This window comes from Pyrus communis, chromosome 17 (genome assembly GCF_963583255.1).
Source record: "Pyrus communis chromosome 17, drPyrComm1.1, whole genome shotgun sequence".
NCBI lineage: Eukaryota > Viridiplantae > Streptophyta > Magnoliopsida > Rosales > Rosaceae > Pyrus > Pyrus communis.
This window is the reverse complement of record NC_084819.1, coordinates 21,099,548-21,118,442: the sequence shown is the minus strand read 5'-3', so window position 1 is coordinate 21,118,442 and position 18,895 is coordinate 21,099,548. Positions and strand designations below refer to the sequence as shown.

At 36.9% G+C, this 18,895-nt stretch overlaps 1 pseudogene; it reads left to right on the top strand.

Annotated features, from left to right (window-relative positions):
* The first annotated feature begins 1,876 nt into the window (after window positions 1-1,876).
* Window positions 1,877-18,072, top strand: LOC137722219 (protein ILITYHIA-like; annotated as a pseudogene).
* The last annotated feature ends 823 nt before the right edge of the window (window positions 18,073-18,895 follow it).

Sequence of the window (18,895 nt, the reverse complement as noted above, 5' to 3'; positions counted from 1 at the left end):
TTTTATTTTTTATTTTTATTTATTTTCCCGTGCTTAATTTTTAGTGTGTTTTTGAATTGGATTATTTGAGTCTCCCTTTTTTGAATTGGATTATTTGTGTGTACAGAAATACTTACGTACTGTATGCTGCATGCGAGCGGACAAGTAGCTAGTTTTTCATTTAGAATTGGCCACGTGTTTAGGGTTTACAGAGGCTTGCTGTCACAGGTACACAGGCAGAACGAGTTACAAATACTTGTCACATGTTTAGGGTTTATAGAGATTTGTCACAAAATATATGCAATTTTTTTTTGGATGACACGAAAGGTCGAAAGCTGAATAGACGAGATTAATAGGAGATATATCTAATTGGTGCAGAAATTAAAAATTTAATGGCTATAACTGTTAGATGTATGTCAACATTTCATTTAATTATTTAATTATAAACACGATGACATTAATGAATTAGATAGTTAATTGTTTAAGAAGATAATCAATTGAAATTGAATACGCACAAAGATGTAAAAGACATGATTGCTTTCCATTACTGTTTTTTTTTTTTTTTTTTTGAAGAAGGTACGATATTCCATTAATGAGAAAGGAACTGTACACACAACGAGGATAAGGTGCTTACAATAGACCTCGATAAAAATCTTGTCGGGATTTTCAATCCGATTCAAGGGAAAAAGAGCGTCTTGCACCTCTAAAATTAAGAAGGAATACTATCCTCTAAAAGCAAATCTAAAATTACATCTGAATGTTCTTCAAATCATGAAACTTGAGCATCCAACGATAAGCCCAATCTTACGAGCCGATGTACAACCTTATTTGTCTGACCCGGACCAAACGTAGCCTTCAACCTCAGAAAGGATTTTAACATGTGACTTGCATCCTGCAAAATATTCCCAAACTGACCATTTCCTAGAGCCGCCGTGTCCTTCTGCAATGCATTGATGACCACCAGTGCATCCCCCTGCATTTCCACCTGCATGACGCCCAGGTTCTGTGCAAAAAGAACAGCTGCCTACTTTCCACTACTGTTAAAGTTATAGACGTCAAACGATTTGAGCTTTCAGCTTTGGACTCACAGCAAACACAAGACGTTACCTGATAACCTTTGAATGTGAAGTCAGTCTGCATCATGATGAGATGAGAAACAACTTCTGCATCTACTAATTAATAAAACACTACTTTAAACTACATATATCACATTTTAGGAGACCATATTATATCATTTTTCTAATAGAAGCAAAGATTTACCTCTACTAATTAATAAAACACTCATTGTCAACCAAAATTCTATAAAATTACTAGTTTAACCCTCTAATTAAAACAAAATATGAATAAAAAATATGAGGCAGAAATGTAAAAAATATGGGATAGAAATGTAATTTAATAAGAAACAATATTGTTTCTGAAAAACTTCAACTTAAGTGTTTATGATACTTTGATTGCCTCCAAACTTTAATTTTATTTACAATATTATCATCAAACGTAAACTTATTTATGATTCTGTCACCGTCTTCAAATTGCCACCTTTAGTTGGCAGATTCCCTGGTGCCTTTCTAGCAAGGGTTTGAAACCAGCTGAGAGCACCTTGTAGCCAGAGGCAAACCGAACCTCAAGCGAAGATTAGTCCCACCCTTCGGATGTGGGGACAGCTCGTGATCTTGACAAAAAAAAAAAAAAAAACCCAAATATCGTTCATATAAAAATAAAATAAAATTTTCATGTATCGGGCCTTAGGGAATAGGGGCCTTTTAGCCTCCAAAAGTTTCAGTGTTTTTCTCAAATGGGCTCCACAGCCTCATTCGATCCAAGCCCAAACTACCCAAAGTGGCCCATTAACCACTCTGACGTCACTCCCTCCAACTCTGACGACATTCACAGCAGCGAACTGAACTCGCAGAGAACAAACCTTCTGCATTCCCAACCGGATCCTCCATTCGGATCTCCCTGCCCGTTTTCCTATGGCGACTCCGACCGAGTCACTCCTCTCCATCGCCGGGTCGGTCTCCACCAACTCCACCAAGAAACGGGTTCGGATCTTCCGTGATGAAATTCCCGCCGTTCTCAGCGGCTCCGGTTAGTGATAATCTTGGTTCTCGATTTCAATTTCACTGTAATTCCAGTCATTTCTGAAAAATTTAAACTTGTTGCAGCCGTCCTAGCATGCATACGTGAAATTCATGAAATTTGTGTGTGTGTAAAATCTGTGTGTATTGAAGGAAAATAGAACACCAAAATAACGTATTGCTAATTGAATTTAGTATGTAGAAATTCGAATTAAACTCGATTTTGATGAACTGTTGAAGCTAATGTACTATTGTTAATTATTGGTGTAAAGAGTAAATTTGTTAGGCAATGGCTGTGCTTGCACGGTTTTGTTTTGTTAAAATTGTTGCTTGATGAAATTTACCGTATTTTTACACAAATGTGTGTTTGCTTTACAGAATTAGCTAAAGAAACAGATGTGGAAAACTAACGAAGCTGATGAATATCTTCGAGCAATGAGGACATTATTATGTATTAGGTGGTTAATTCAGTTTGAATAACGAAGCCGAAGAAGATTTAAGTATTTTGAATAATGAAGCTGAAGAAGATTTAAGTATTAACATTAGTTTACAGGAATGCTAAATGGAAAGTTTTATTCTTTATGTCAATTGTGATTATGAAAAGTTAAATTTATTTGCTTTTCGTCCCATCTTTTCTTATACTGATCTCCTGTGTGACTAGTTATGCACATAACGTTTTCCAGTACTGGGCAGTGGGCACCTAGATAATTTGGTACTGGGATTAGAGTGAGCTTACTTTAATGCATAATCCTTTGGGGTTTTGCTATGAGCTGATTATCCAAGCACATTCTATTTCTAAAGTTACTTGCCATTTTGAATTCTACAGAAATAGGTACCGAGGCAGTATTGCCGTTGATAGATATAATATTTAAAACATTGTACATTTACGATGATTGTGGGTCCAAGAAAGCTGTTGATGACATCATTACAAAAGGTTTACAAGAGGTTTCCTTCATGAAAAGTTTTGCGGCAGCCCTTGTTCAGGTCTTCTATTGAGTAAGAGTAAGTTTGCCAGTGTCTCGAAGAATGCTATGTGTAGAGTTGCCACAGTGCAGGCATTGTTACTTAATCTTGTTATGCAAAGGTCTTTCCATGAGCGAAGGGCTTACAAGAAGACATTTTGTCACTTATTTTCTCAGGTTTAGCCCGTTGAACCTTCTGTTTAAGAATAAGTATCCTTCCATAACTTCACATTTTTTTTTGCTCATAACATTTCATATTTTTTGTTTCATCAGTCACCAGACATCTACAAAATGTATATAGAGGAACTCAAAGATGCCCGTATCCCATACAAAGATAGTTCTGAATTAATATGGTTGTTATTAGAGTACTCAAGTACCTCAAGCAAATCATCTTCTTTGTATGAACAATGCAAGGTGAGAGATTTGGTATTTCATGATCATGTATTGAAGGGGCTAGCCCCATTTGTATTTATCTTTAAGTTCATATTCATGTGGCATTATGTGCCAAAGCTTTTAACCCATCCATTGCTTTTCACAGCCAACATTTTTGGAGATATATCTCAAGGCAATCTTAAATGCAAGAGAAAAGCCAGCAAGGGGCCTAAGTGAAGCTTTTCATCCACTTTTTAAACATATGTTGCACGAAGATTTTCAAAATATTGTGCTTCCATCTGCTGTTAAAATGCTGAAACGCAACCCAGAGATTGTATTGGAGTCGGTTAGGATTCTGTTGAAATCAGTCAACCTTGATTTAAGCAAGTATGCCGTTGAAATTCTTTCAGTGGTATTGCCTCAGGCTCAGCATGTGGACAAAGGCAGAAGGGTTGTGGCACTGACAGTTATATGATGCTTGAGCCAAAAGTCTAGTAATCCAGATGCCTTAGAAGCAATGTTCAATGCTGTCAAATCTGTAATTGGAGGTTGGTTCCTGATTATTTTATTACTTTGGAAGTTTTGAAATGGATGGAACAGAAAGGAAAGTAGTAATGAAGAGGGAATATACTGAGAAAGAAATTATTAACTGAAGGGAACACAATCTCGTTGTTAATGAATTTATCAGTGTATCCTTTTAGTTTCTTCTTTTTCTTCTGTAGGTGAATGGGTAAGGAAGGGACTTTTTTAAAATTTGGTGGAAGTTTCTTTCACTTCTCGTTTTCCTATCTCACTAATTAGGAACAAAGAGTGGGGTTAGGAGGTAAGTCCATATCTGCCTCAGTCAGATTAATATTCAAATTAGGGAAAAGACAAGTCCCCACTATATTTCCTTTACATTTCCTTATTTGAGCACACTGTTAAGCGGCTTCAAATATTCTTCATTATGGTTAAGTTGGTTTTTAAAGTCTGCTTGTGTTCTTTAATTAACATTTCCATTTAAGCAGGCTCAGAGGGAAGACTTACACTTCCATATCAGAGGATTGGCATGATCAACACACTGCAAGAAATGTGTAATGCTCCAGATGGGAAACACCTTAACAGCCTGTCACAAGCCTTATGTAGTTTCCTTCTAACTTGTTACAAGGATGATGGTAAGAAGTGAACTTGTAGTCTTATATTATTTTGTCTTTAAAACTATTTTATCAACAATTTTCTCCTACTTTTCTTCTTGGTATTAAAATTTGTTTACTTTATCCTTTTTGGATTTAGATCGTCACTTAGCTTTCTAATTGCGTGTCCTATTCATTTTTGTTTATGTTTAATCTTTGTGGCCGAAGTTTTGGGTGTTTATTGCTGACCAATGTTCTTATTTCCAGGAAATGAAGAGGTGAAACTTGCAAAGATAGGGTTGTATTTATTGTATTTGCATGATATGTTGGGCAATTATGCATATTTTGGGTCTTGGTAAAATGTCAGTAACTTAGTTGTTGACCTTGCCTGATAACTGTGCTCCATTTTTTTTCCTTTCTTTTTGTTAGAATTTTTTTGGTTTCTTATTGTCCATCGGCCTTTAAGTTAGTAATTTCACCAACTTTCACTAACATTTACTGTGTTACACTTTGTAATTTACTTAAACTATGTCAATTTACTTTGTTTTGTAGTTTATTTCAAATTTGTTTCCACTTGTAATGTTTCAGATTTTTCATACCCCTGAAGGTTGCTTTCCAGCGAGCAAGGTGTCTACGTTGCAGAGTCTGTCGCTGCTAAGAACATGAAACAAGCAAAGGGCCGTTTTCAGATGTATGAAGACCTAGATGACATGGTACCAAACAGTTTCTTTTATTTATTCATGTCTACTTTTTTTTGAAAGTAATTCTTAATTTTTATGGTGTCGCATTTGTATTTATTCACAAGACCATGGTGGTTCCAATCATTCTGCAAAAGTTGAGCAAACCAATAATTCTGTGGGTAAAAGGGAAACTGGAAAGTCTGCAAAGAAACCTGGTGAATTGTTGTTGCCTCTCTTTTTTAAGTGGAATTTTTGTTTTAATGTTTTTATTTTATTTATTTATTCAGTAGCATTACAATATTTCAATTTGCCAGATAAAGGAAAGACTGCAAAGTAGGAAGCGCGTGAGGTTCAACTTAGGGAGGAGGCATCCATACGTGAGAAGGTCTGAGAAATACAGAAAAATCTGTCTTCCATACTTGCAGCTCTTGGGGAAATGGCAATTGCTAATCCTATTTTCGCGCACAGTCATCTTCCTTCCTTATGCTTCCAAGAGCCAGAATATGTGAAATCTTTGTTAGTCTTTAAGTAGTTCATTGAAATATCCTTTTGTTTCTACTTTTCATAGAATATAATTTGGCTTGCTGATTTGCTCCTATCTCAGTGGTGTATGATCTTCAGCCTTCCTTAATATTATTGTCAATAGGAAACATTTTATTATGTCAGGAATTTGATGATTTATTTCTGCTTCCGTCTCTTATTTTATTGCCCATATATCCCTTTATTTTCCATTTGTTATGAACTTTGTTAACATATTTCAGACCTGAATTTTCTGTATAATATATTGTGTTAATAGGTTTGACCTGTTATCTAATATCAGGTTAACTATGTTGATCCATTGCTAAGGTCCCCGATAGTGAGTGACGTGGCATATAAAACTGTGGCGAAACTCTCTAGATGCACTTCTCCACCTCTTTGTAATTGGGCCCTTGACATTGCTACAGCTTTGCGCTTAGTTGGGACTGAAGAAGTTCGTCTTGTGTTGGATATGTTTCCATCGGTTGGTGAAGGGGAAGTCAATGAAACACCATCTTTGAGTCTTTTTGAGCGAATAATTAATGGCCTTTCTGTATCTTGTAAATCGGGACCTCTTCCTGTAGATTCTTTTACAGTTGTGTTCCCTGTAAGTTTTCCTGCTTTCCCATTTAACTGATTCAACTATACTGTGCTTCTTCTCTCTGGCTAATCCCTTTTGATGTTTATGTTGTCAGATAATGGAGCAAATTCTGTTATGCTCTAAGAAGACGGGACTTCACAATGATGTGCTTCAGATTCTATATCTGCACATGGACCCCCTATTACCCCTTCCAAGGCTTCAAATGATTTCAGTTACTGAATTTTCCTTCAGCAAAATTCTCCGTTTCCAATAATTTCATAGTATCCTTATTTGTTGTTCTTCTCTAATTCACTTCTTTTTACAGGTTCTTTATCATGTACTCGGTGTTGTTCCAGCTTATGAAGCCTCTGTTGGACCTGCGTTGAACGAGTTGTGTTTGGGCCTGCAACCAGATGAAGTGGCAGCAGTATGTTATTTCTATTTGTACTTTAATTTTTTTCTTTGATGTGCGTTGATGATACTCATCCTTCATGATGTCTATCTTCAGGCTCTGTACGGGGTTTATGCAAATGATGTTCATGTTAGAATGGTCTGCCTTAGTGCTGTCAAATGTATTCCTGCTGTTGCCAGTCGGTCTCTTCCTCAGAATGTTGAAGTCGCTACAGGCATTTGGGTTGCTTTACATGACCCAGAAAAGGTTTGGTGTACCAATTATTTTTCAAAAGTTAAGAGTGTATATGTTGACTAATGGATAAGGGTCCCATCTTATGGCTGAAGCTTAAGATGGAGATTTATCTGTATTTTAGTTTACAGTTATAAACTTTTCTCCTTCACTAATGTAAAATATTCTATTGCTATGCAAACATGTTTCTAGTCTCATTTGTTTTCTTTATGCTTTTGCTTTAGTCCGTTGCAGAAGCAGCAGAGGATTTATGGGATCGATATGGGCATGACTTTGGGACTGACTATTCAGGCCTTTTCAAAGCACTTACCCATATCAATTATAATGTTCATTTTGCTGCTGCGGAGGCATTAGCAGCTGCTTTGGATGAATGTCCTGATTCTATACAGGTTTGTCTGACTTTGAAGTATCAAACCTGCATTGACCTTCTTATACCTGTCTCTCAAGTAGTAATGTTATAATAATTACTGTAATGCAGGAGTCTCTTTCTACTTTATTTTCTCTGTATATCCGTGATGCTGGTTTGACTGAGGAGAATGTTGATGCTGGTTGGCTGGGTCGACAAGGTGTAGCCTTAGCATTAAATTCTTCTGCTGATGTACTCAGAACAAAAGACCTTCCTGTTGTTATGACATTTCTTATTTCAAGAGCACTAGTAAGATTTACATCACCGTTGTTTCGAAAGCATGAACAATGCATTCAATTGAAAAGAGATATTGTATAGTCCTTGTCAGAAAGGAGACATAGTTAACTTTAACCAGTTTGTCGTTGCTTCTCAATATGCAGGGTGATCCTAATGCCGATGTTAGGGGAAGAATGATCAATGCTGGTATTATGATTATTGATAAGCATGGCAGGGATAATGTTTCCTTGCTATTTCCCATCTTTGAGAACTACTTGAACAAAAAGGTTTTTCTCACTTCCTAACTAGTGATGGTTGCAAAATTATTTTAGTTTTTATTTCAGGTCATGTCTGTTTTTGTGTTAAATGGCTGGAACTGTTGTTTCCATGCCAAGCTACTACATGAACCTCATAATTTATCTTAGACAATAACTTAACTTTAGGCATCAGATGAAGAGAAATATGATTTGGTACGCGAGGGAGTTGTTATTTTCACTGGAGCATTGGCAAAACATTTGGCATAGGTACTGTCTTTACTCTTTCCTTTTTTTGATTTCATCCCTTCCCTTCCTTTTTCTTTTGTGAGATAACCAGTGACCACGGCTTTCCGGAATTCACAGTTTAGCGTTTGTCTGTACTCTGGAACAGGATGATCCAAAAGTTCATGTTGTTGTTGAGAAGTTGTTGGATGTGCTAAACACTCCATTCAGCGGGCTGTATCTGCATGCCTGTCTCCACTAATGCAGTCGAAGCAAGGATGACACGACTCAAGTGTAGCTACAATAGTTTTCCTCTTTGATCAAGTTTTGTTTTTTCCATTGTCTTATGACTTTGTTTATGTTGATAGATACAGTATTGACGTTAAGAGGAAAGCTAATCCTATTCTTTTCTCTGTACAAGGATGATGGACCAGCTCTTGTCTCGAGGCTTTTGGATAAACTGATGAAGAGTGACAAATATGGGGAACGCTGTGGAGCTGCTTTTTGGGCTTGCTGGAGTGGTCAAGGGATTCGGTATTTCTTGCTTGAAGAAATATGGGATTGTAGCTCGACTACAAGAAGGACTCGTAGACAGGTTGGATTTCTAACCCTGGTTTAAGAAGTTGACTGGCATTTCTATATATGTTGTAGACAATTATATTTTGTGAGTTTTGTATAGTGATGTTTCCAAACATATATTGATTAGTCATTGAATGATTGATAGATATCATCACTGTGTTGTTGGACTACTCTTAAGCTAGTATATTCTGTGGGGACAAATAATTGTTGATTCTGAGGTTGTGGAGTTTTCTTTCCTCTTATCATTAGTTATGAATCTTTTGAAACTTCTGTTGCAACTTCTAGAATAGAAGGGTCTTGGTGTTGTGAGTCAATTATTGTTGCAAGATTGCTAGATTACTCAAAACTTTTGTTTCTTATGCATTTTATTTTTTCAATTTTTTTTATTTTTTGGGGATGCAGCTTTTCATTTTTGTATTTCCTTTCCATTACAGGAATTCAGCCAAATGTCGTGAAGGAGCTTTTCTCGGATTTGAGTGTCTCTGTGAATCACTCGGAAGACTATTTGAACGGTAAGTGATAGGTTATGATCAAAGAAGTTTTCTTTATGGACTTTAATATTCACCTGAACTCTCTCTATCTGTCCTCCTATCATCTTTCTGATGCAGGTTTGTAATTAAAATGTTGCCACTACTGTTGGTTTCATTCTCGGCTCAAGTTGTTGCCGTTCGTGAAGGTGCTGAGTGTTCAGCTCGTGCAATGATGTCTCAACTCAGTGCTCAAGGAGTTAAACTGGTTCTTCCATCTCTTTTGAAGGTAATTATCTTATACCTTACCTATTTATTTATAAACTTATTGGGAAATTTTCTTAATCTTCAAATTTGTCATTTTATATAAATACATTATTTTGATAGGGTCTTGAAGATAAATCTTGGCGTACAAAACAAAGTAGTGTCCAACTGCTTGGGGCTATGGCCTATTGCACTCCTCAACAGCTATCTCAGTGTCTCCCCGAAGATTGTTCCAAAATTGACTGAGGTTTGTCTTTATATGGACATTAGTTTATGTAGCACTTTTAGAATATGTATATTGTTGTCTTATGCTTTGTTCTTAACCTTGTTATTGCACCTGCAGGTTTTAACAGATACACATCCTAAAGTCCAGTCAGCAGGACAAATGGCACTTCAACAGGTTTTTAAATTTTGCAATGAGATACCTATTTATACTTTATAATCATTGTTAATGCATTTTGTTTTTGTTCTATTCTTAGGTTGGGAGTGTAATAAAGAATCCTGAAATAGCTTCCCTTGTTCCTACTCTTCTACTGGATCTTTCAGATCCCAATGACCATACAAAGTACTCTCTTGATATTCTCTTACAGGTAAGGATTTGAATGGTGAACTCTGCCACTTTATTTTAACTTTGTTTCCTTCATTTATTTATTTGAACGTTTTGAATTCTTTGCAGACCACTTTTATTAATACAATTGACTGGCACTGTTGGTGCCAATAGTACATAGAGGGCTACGGGAAAGGAGTGCTGAGACTACAAAGAAAGCAGCACAAATAGTTGGCAACATGTGCTCATTAGTTACTGAACCTAAGGATACGATTCCATATATTGGCTTACTTCTTCCTGAAGTGAAAAAGGTACCATTTTTCAAGAGTGGTATATTTGACTCTTCTATATAACTGTTTTCTAAGTACTTGTATGCCCCAAAACTAGGTTCTTGTGGATCCAATTCCAGAAGTTCGGTCAGTTGCAGCAAGGGCCCTTCGATCCCTTATAAGGGAAATGGGCGAAGATCATTTCCCAGATCTCGTTCCCTGGTTGTTTCATACACTTAAATCTGATAATAGTAATGTTGAGCGCTCTGGAGCAGCTCAAGGGTTGAGCGAGGTCAGCTTTACTCTTTAAACTAAGAAATTCTTTCTTTATTTTTTGTCTGAGCATGGTTAAACTTCTGTTACATATCATATTAATTGTTACTTTGAAAAGGGAAATATAATTGCATGCTCGAAAAGCTGGGAACATGGTCATATTTATATCTGGTATTACATTTATTAGAAATATGCTATAATTTGATCGTAGCTTTTTGTATATTGAAGGTAAGAGTGAGTTCTTTTGCATTACTTGGTAACTTAAATGTTCATTGGTTTCCTTTCGCTCAAATCCCACTAAGTTTTAGATCATGCATTCATTGTAATGTTAATGATTACAAGCCAATTATTTATGCTGTGAATTTATAATGTCATAACTTTCTTAGGCCATTTATTTCATCCAATGTATGCTCTTTTTTTTATCCAATAATTAAATGACTCCCGCCCATTTTACTTTCAATGTATTTAGTGGAAATATCCTTATTGAAACTTAATAAAAAAATAGGTCAAGGAAAGAGTATATATATACTTGTAAGCTGGAAAACATGTTATCCATAGTGTCAATATGGCGGGCATTTGACAATGATGATTCTTTATGCAGACGTGTATTTATTTTTTCCGTATATACCTGCTATAATTATTTCCTTGCTTTGCTGAGAGACATTTGATCCAATCCAGGTATTAGCTGCACTTGGAACTGAGTACTTTGAGCTTGCACTTCCTGATATTATCCGAAACTGTTCTCATCAAAAAGCATCTGTCCATGATGGATATTTAACATTATTTAAGGTGAAGACAGCATGTTTTAAACATTTTAACCACTACTGCAAGTATTTGTTTTACCAGCTCTGTTTAATGGTCATGTATTGTTTGGGAATTGATTGTAGTATTTACCAAGGTCATTGGGCGTCCAATTCCAGAACTATTTACAGCTGGTGCTGCCTGCTATTTTAGATGGTAAGTACAATGTGTGGAGTTTTGGTATTCTGTAAAATATGGTATCATATATCACAATAAGACTCTGGTGCTCTATTTAAACTTAATGGGAGCTTATACTCTTACAGGTCTTGCCAATGAAAATGAGTTTGTACGTGAGGCAGCACTAGGTGTCGGGCATCCTGGTTGAGCATTACGCAACAACGTAAGCACTTCCCTGGTTGATCATTGTGATAGCTCTCTAATGAATTGTTTGTCGGAGAGTCTTGGATATTTGTTCTAGTCTAGAAAAGTATTGAATAACAAGGTAATTGTGGTCCATTGGAGGCCCATTGAACCTATATGCTACAAGACAGGAGGTTGATCTCTCTAGTCCAGTGAACCTCTAATCCCGGTGAGGGTGGGGGTTCAATCTTGTGGTTGTTGGACAGTGCCATGGGTTTTATCAGTTAAAGCTACTTTGCTCTTTAATGACCTTGATGGCAACCAAAAGTGAACTTTTCTTAGGAAATATTACCAATTTGTGCTAAATTTAATTATCATTCCCAAGTCTGGATGTTGTGCAACATTGAATATCTTACCCTTTTGGGAATAATTGGATTATAAATGGTCGTTCATTTGCATTCTGGGCTGAGTGCTCATACTTGAGTGGGATGTTCCATAATTTGGGATGCTTCCCCGGCATTAGTACTGGTTTGGTAATTGGTACTGAGGTGCTTTTATAAAAAGTGGGTATCAAAAAAAGCTGAGCTCAAAATGGTGTTTGGTAAACACTTAAAAACAACTTATTTTCACAGTTTCTGGTGAAAAAAAGCTGAAAACGTGAAGCAGCAAAAATGAGCTTATTCTCACAGCACAGTAGAAGCAGTTTTTTTTCAAAGCACAGCAATACCAAACCAGCCCATAATGTTGTCATAATGGTTTCCATCTGATGGGTTTCATTTTGTTTTTCTGTTTTCTTTTACGTCCAGGTCTTTACCTTTGCTCCTTCCTGTTGTTGAAGATGGTATCTTTAACGATAGTTGGCAGATTCGGCAAAGCTCTGTGGAATTATTGGGTGATCTCTTATTTAAGGTAATTAAGTCTTCACCCTGTTTCCTTTTTTTTTTCTTTTCGTGCATGAAGTCTCTAAGTCTTTGGTTGCTGAGATAATCTCTTCAAATCCAGGTTGCTGGAACTTCTGGGAAAGCTTTACTTGAGGGTGGCAGTGATGATGAAGGTGCTAGTACTGAAGCACAGGGTCAGGCTATCATTGAGGTTCTGGGAAGGGAAAAGCGTGATGAAGTTCTTGCTGCATTATATATGGTTCGAACAGATGTCAGCTTATCAGTTCGTCAGGTAGGGAGAGTACTTACTTAGCACGGGTTCAATCTTTTGTTTTATTTTCGGAGCATACGTAACTTTTTAGTCAAAATTACCATTTTTCAGGCTGCTCTGCATGTATGGAAAACTATTGTGGCAAATACTCCGAAGACTCTAAAGGAAATAATGCCAGTTTTAATGAATACTCTAATTGCCTCTCTTGCTTCATCGTCCTCTGAAAGACGGCAAGTTGCTGGACGATCACTGGGTGAGCTTGTCAGGAAACTTGGTGAAAGAGTACTTCCATGGATCATCCCAATTTTATCCCAAGGGCTAAAGGACTCTGACGTTGGCAAAAGACAAGTGAGAGTTCCTTCTTTATTTTGTTTGTTATGATGCTGCAACTGTGTTATTTACTGAGCATTCTCATTATCATTTAGTCTCACCCCTAAAAAGGGTTTTTGTCTTGGAATTGAACATGGATGTATTTTTGTGGTTGTCTAAGCAAGTATCATTTGGTTTAGTGCCCAACCAGTGCATCAGTTTGGTTAGTGTGCTAACACATTTCTAACTTTCTTGTGATATCAGGGAGTGTGCATTGGTCTGAGTGAAGTAATGGCCAGTGCTGGAAAAAATCAGTTGTTGAGTTTCATGGATGAGCTCATACCAACCATTCGAACTGCTCTTTCGGACAGGTTTTGTCTTCTCTTATGATATTTATGAATTTCCAAATCTGTCTAGAATTATTTTTCTTTCCTTCAAAATGCGGCCCTTACATTTTAATTGTTAACAGCATGCCCGAGGTTAGCGAGGCTGCTGGGTTAGCATTTAACACTCTCTACAAGGTTCGTTGTCTATTTTATTATATATTTTGATTTTAAGATGGTCATCTTTGAATAAAGTTAAAATATGAGTCACAATGTAGAGTGCTGGAATGCAAGCAATCGATGAAATTGTTCCCACTCTTTTACGTGCTTTGGAGGATGATCAAACTTCTGATACTGCTCTTGATAGCTTCAAACAAATCTTAAGGTGAAATATCCACTTACATTTTATGTCTCTCATTCGCGCTCTCTTACTCGAAGAACTTTTGTCGTGCTAAGTTGCTGTATTTTTTGTTTTAGTGTCCGGATTTCTGCTGTTTTGCCTCACATCTTACCCAAGCTGGTCCACCTGCCACTTATGTATGTATTTCTTTCTCAAATTACATTTTTATATTCCTTTATTGATTTTTGAAATAATAATGTCCTTGTGGGTGCTTCTTGTTGACTGTAATTGCTGACATATCCAGTGCGTTTAATGCACATGCTGTTGGAGCTGTAGCTGAGGTGGCTGGACCTGGTCTTAACCCTCATCTTGGTACTGTTCTTCCTGCTTTACTTTCTGCAATGGGTGCTGATGAGAAGGTACGTTGTTGCAGTCTGCAATCTTCTGGCTTGTTTAAGAACATATTTCTTTTCCCTTTTTGGCAATTTGAAACCTAATCAGGTTGGAATATTTTTCCTTTTGAAATTCTAGGAAATTCAAAAGTTGGCAAAGGAGGCTGCTGAGACTGTGATTTTAGTCATAGATGAGGGAGGTGTTGAATCTCTTATATCTGAGCTTGTTCGAGCTGTCAGTGATAGTCAGGTATTAAGTTGTTTTACTAACAATGTAATTGAATGCTTTAATCCTGTTTATATCCCTCTCTCACTCTTTTGTATTCATGGTTTCAGGCTTCAATTAGAAGAAGTTCTTCATACCTTATCAGCTACTTCTTCAAAAACAGTAAATTATATTTGGTTGCTGAAGCTCCAAACGTGATATCTACCCTGATTGTTTTGCTCAGTGATTCTGATTCAGCTACTGTGGCGGTATGTGCTATTAGCATTTCAGCTTCTGTTATTGACTCCAATTACATAACATTGTATGTTACCCTCTATTCAACAGGTTTCTTGGAAAGCTTTGTCTAGGGTTGTAAGTTCAGTTCCCAAGGAGGTACTTCCTTCATATATTAAATTAGTACGAGATGCTGTATCTACTTCCAGGGATAAGGAGCGTAGAAAGAAGGTAGGCAATATTCCAAGTATTGCAGATGCTTTTGTTTAAAATTAATTCCATATGTTGTGTATTCTATATGTTTTCCCGTGAATGGCCTAGCCTATTAACCGGAACATGTTGTGTTTATGACCTTGCAGGGAGGACCAATTGTCATACCTGGGTTTTGTTTACCAAAAGCACTTCAACCATTGCTTATTTCACCAAGTATGTTTGCTATTCTTTTCCTTGGATGCTCAAGTCAAATGAAAGGCAGTAAATTATTGTCTTGTTCTATGTTTGTTCATACCAACCGTACATCATTATAGCTAGTTTGTAATGGTTTGGAAGTGCACTTCAATTCTATATTTTACTTGTGGAAGTAAAAGGGAGAATCCTTGAGAGGCTGCTTCATGGGCTTTGGTCCAGCTGTTGTTTCAGCAGTTACGGACTCCTAGTCTGTTGTGCTTGTTTTGTTTTCTTTTGTAGTAATAAAGTTCTGTTTTTATTGTACTGCAAAAGGAAAAGAACCTTTACATTCCTTTTTGGGCATGCCATTTTAGGGTATTACCTGTACCGCCTTTAGGGTTTAACAAGTGGATCTGCTGAACTAAGAGAGCAAGCAGCATTGGGTCTCGGTGAACTGAACAGGCGCTGAAAGAGTTTGTCATCCCAATCACAGGGTATGTATGATTAAATAATGGTAGATAAACTTTGTTCCCTAAATTTGATGTCTCATTTTGACCTCATTGATGTCAATGTATAAAATTGTGTCTTGATGTCTTGATTAATGGAATGATTTTGTTTGCTTATTACTCAAGTTTTGTAGAGGCTGTAAAAATAATGAAACGCGTGTTTATATTTACAATCTATTTTTCTTTGTCTCTAGACATTGGGCTCCTCAGTAATCAAGCATTGTAATTTTAATTTGTATGAAAGAACATGAGTCTTTACCTGAGGAAATAATCTCTGGGAGGCAAACTCTTGAAAATATTCATGGTCTTTATTGTATTACTATTTACTAGCTTCATAAATTGTAGATTCAGTTAACATTGTTTGGCTTTAATGACCTAGGCCAGTATTGTAATGTAACTGAGCCTGATATATGCGGGATGCTAACTTTCCATAAATCTTACTGGCTACTATTGGATTGCAACTTCAGGCCTCTTATCCGGATAATAGGTGACCGGTTCCCTTGGCAAGTGAAGAGTGCTATTTTATCTACCTTGACAATTATGATAATAAAGGGTGGAATGGCGCTGAAACCTTTTCTTCCTCAGCTTCAGACAACATTTGTAAAGTGTCTACAGGATAGCACAAGGTTGGCTTAGTACAATCATCTAGTAATGTTTTGCCAATGTGCTTTTTGGTTCACGGGTACTTGGTTTGGGTTGTCCTTTAAATGGTGCGTGTCTTAGTAGTGATGTCTCAGCTAATGTCCCCGATGTGAAAATAGCTATAATCATAATGATTTCATTTCAACTGCTTGTGTTTTAAATTTCAAATATTTCTACAGTGGGAACAAGTAGTTCAGCTTGTTTTCTCCATATATTCAGCATATTAGATACTTTTCAAGTGCAGAATCATTCGTTCAAGTGCTGCCCTTGCACTCGGAAAGCTTAGTGCTCTCAGTACCTGGGTTGACCCTTTAGTTGGAGACCTCCTTTCCAGTTTGCAGGTAATTGTTACTTAGAATCTTCTTTCATGTACTTAAATTTCAAATCTTGATTGAACAAATCTTTCTCATTTCACCGTCAGGCTCCTGATGGTGGAGTTCGGGAGGCAAGTTTGTCTGCTCTTGAAGGTGTCCTAAAGCGTGCCGGAAAAAGTGTGAGCAGTGCTTTTAGAACTCGTCTCTACTTGCAACTTAAGGACTTGATTCATCATGATGATGACCAGGTTCGGATATCTGCTGCAAGCATTTTGGGGATCACATCCCAGGTATGCCATGGATAATTCTGGATTAGCAATTACGGATTCTAGATTGATTTTTCACTTAATCATGAAGTTCAAGATTCTGTATCCGCTTCCTTTTAAAATGATTTTCTTTATTGTTGACCTAACTTTCACTATTGATAATCAGTACCTAGAAGATGTTCAACTGACAGAGCTGCTTCAGGAACTCTATGATTTTCTACCATCTCGTAGCTTGTCTGCTAGGCATGGCGATGGACTCACAATATCATCCATGCTCAGGCACAACCCTTCCACTATTTGTTTGTCTCCAGAGTTTCCGTCTATCTTGGACCAGCTTAAGGGTGCCTTGATTGATGAGAAGGTACTTAATCTTGATATTTGCGTTTATTTTTTATTTTTTTAATCGATTTATGCTTTACAAAGTAGTGATTCTTTTCTTCAAACAGCTCCCACTGCGTGAAACTTCAACCAAGGCATTTGGGAGACTTCTGATTCATAAGCTCCGAAGTGATCCTTCTAATACGTCACTTCATTTGGAAATTATATCATCCTTAGTGTCGGCTTTGCGCAATGATTCTAGTGAAGTTAGAAGAAAGGCATTATCTGCTATAAAACGAGGTTCTAAGGTATGTGCTTTGTGCTTTCAGAATTTCATGTTGAAATTATGAAACTGTGCATATCATTAAGGATTTTATGCACGGTAAATTGTATTACAGGAAAATGCTTTGGTTATTTTTGGCTCGTTTCAATATTATTGGACTGGCTCTTGCTGAATGCTTGAAAGATGGAAGTACTCCCATGAGACTCGCAGCAGAAAGATGTGCTCTGCATGCTTTCCAATTGTCAAAGGGTACTTTTTTCTGCTTAACTTGCACTGTTTTACTGCAACTGTTACAGTGTTTGGTTGCAGCTGTAACCGTTTCGGTTCCACATTTTTCCAGGTCCTGAAAATGTTCAAGCTGCACAAAAGTTCATCACAGGCTTGGATGCCAGACGAATATCAAAGCTTCCCGAAAATAGGTATATACAATACTTCAAGATATAATAATATATGAGATATAAATGAAAATATAATTATACGATGATGGATTTTACTAGTCCGTGCTCTGGTTTTAGTCATTGGTTTGCACTGCTTACTACATCACGGAATTGCAGCGATGATAGTGAAGACGGTGAGGACACGGCAAGTGGCTGAAAAATTGGTTCTTTACTGAGCCGATATTTTGTTTTCCGCTGCTCCAAGAGTGGAGAGGTAGAGAAAATCCATACGTTTGGGATGCCTACAGAAGTTTTCATGCCACCTTTCAATCACAGAAATGCGGATACACAAAGATCAAATCATAGAGGCTTCTTTACCCATTTTCGTAACCTGGGTATTATTACAAGTACAATGTAATTGTTAAGTGGATATACTCGAGGATCGTGTATAGAACGAGGGCGACGCGCGTTGGCTTGGCCATTTTTGTAAGCTTCATTTTGTCTTTCATGTGTTTCATCTTCCTAGTATGCCACTCCCGATCTCTCATCAAAATATACACAAAACGCCCCTTCATAGAGTAAAGTTCTGCCGCAGAAGGATTTTACCGATGAAACTTTCCTCACTATGTCGTCGCTATAGGCCCTTAATTTGTCGCTGAAAGTAGTCCATGCTGTCGGATATGACAAACAAATTGCAAATCTGAAAGTTTTGTATACCAATTACGATATTTGCTCCCTAAACCTATAACATGCACATTTTGCTTAAAGACATTATTTAGTTCAAGCATCTCTAGGGCTATGGTTGGGTGATGGACTTTTAAATTTTTCAAGGGATTCAACTCAAGTGAGGAAGAAATACATTGCAAAGCACTAGAAATAAGGGATTAGAAATGCACTGCATGACCATTACGAAGATATATACGAGAGATATCAAATAATTCATGATCATAGAGTGTACTTCCAATTGCTCCTATCAACATTTTGTTGTACATTCTTTACCAACTTGGTTGAATCTCTTAGAATTTGGATGTCCTTTCACCCAAATATAACTTTAAAAATTTCCAACTAAAAACTAAAAAGTAAGAAGGCATGCACATCGACTAGAATCAACTTTCTTTTAGGCCCCTTTGTATCTCTATCGATCACTTATTCGCTTTGGTTCGTTCCATTCCATACCAAGTGTCTTTACATGGGTGACAAACATAAGGTCTTTTTCTTCCTTTCCACTTATGGGTTGGTAGATGTTTGGGAAAAAGAAAGAAAAGCAATTTCTAACTAATATTATGATTGGTCTCTCTTTCTTAACCAAGGGGTTTTGCCACCTTTT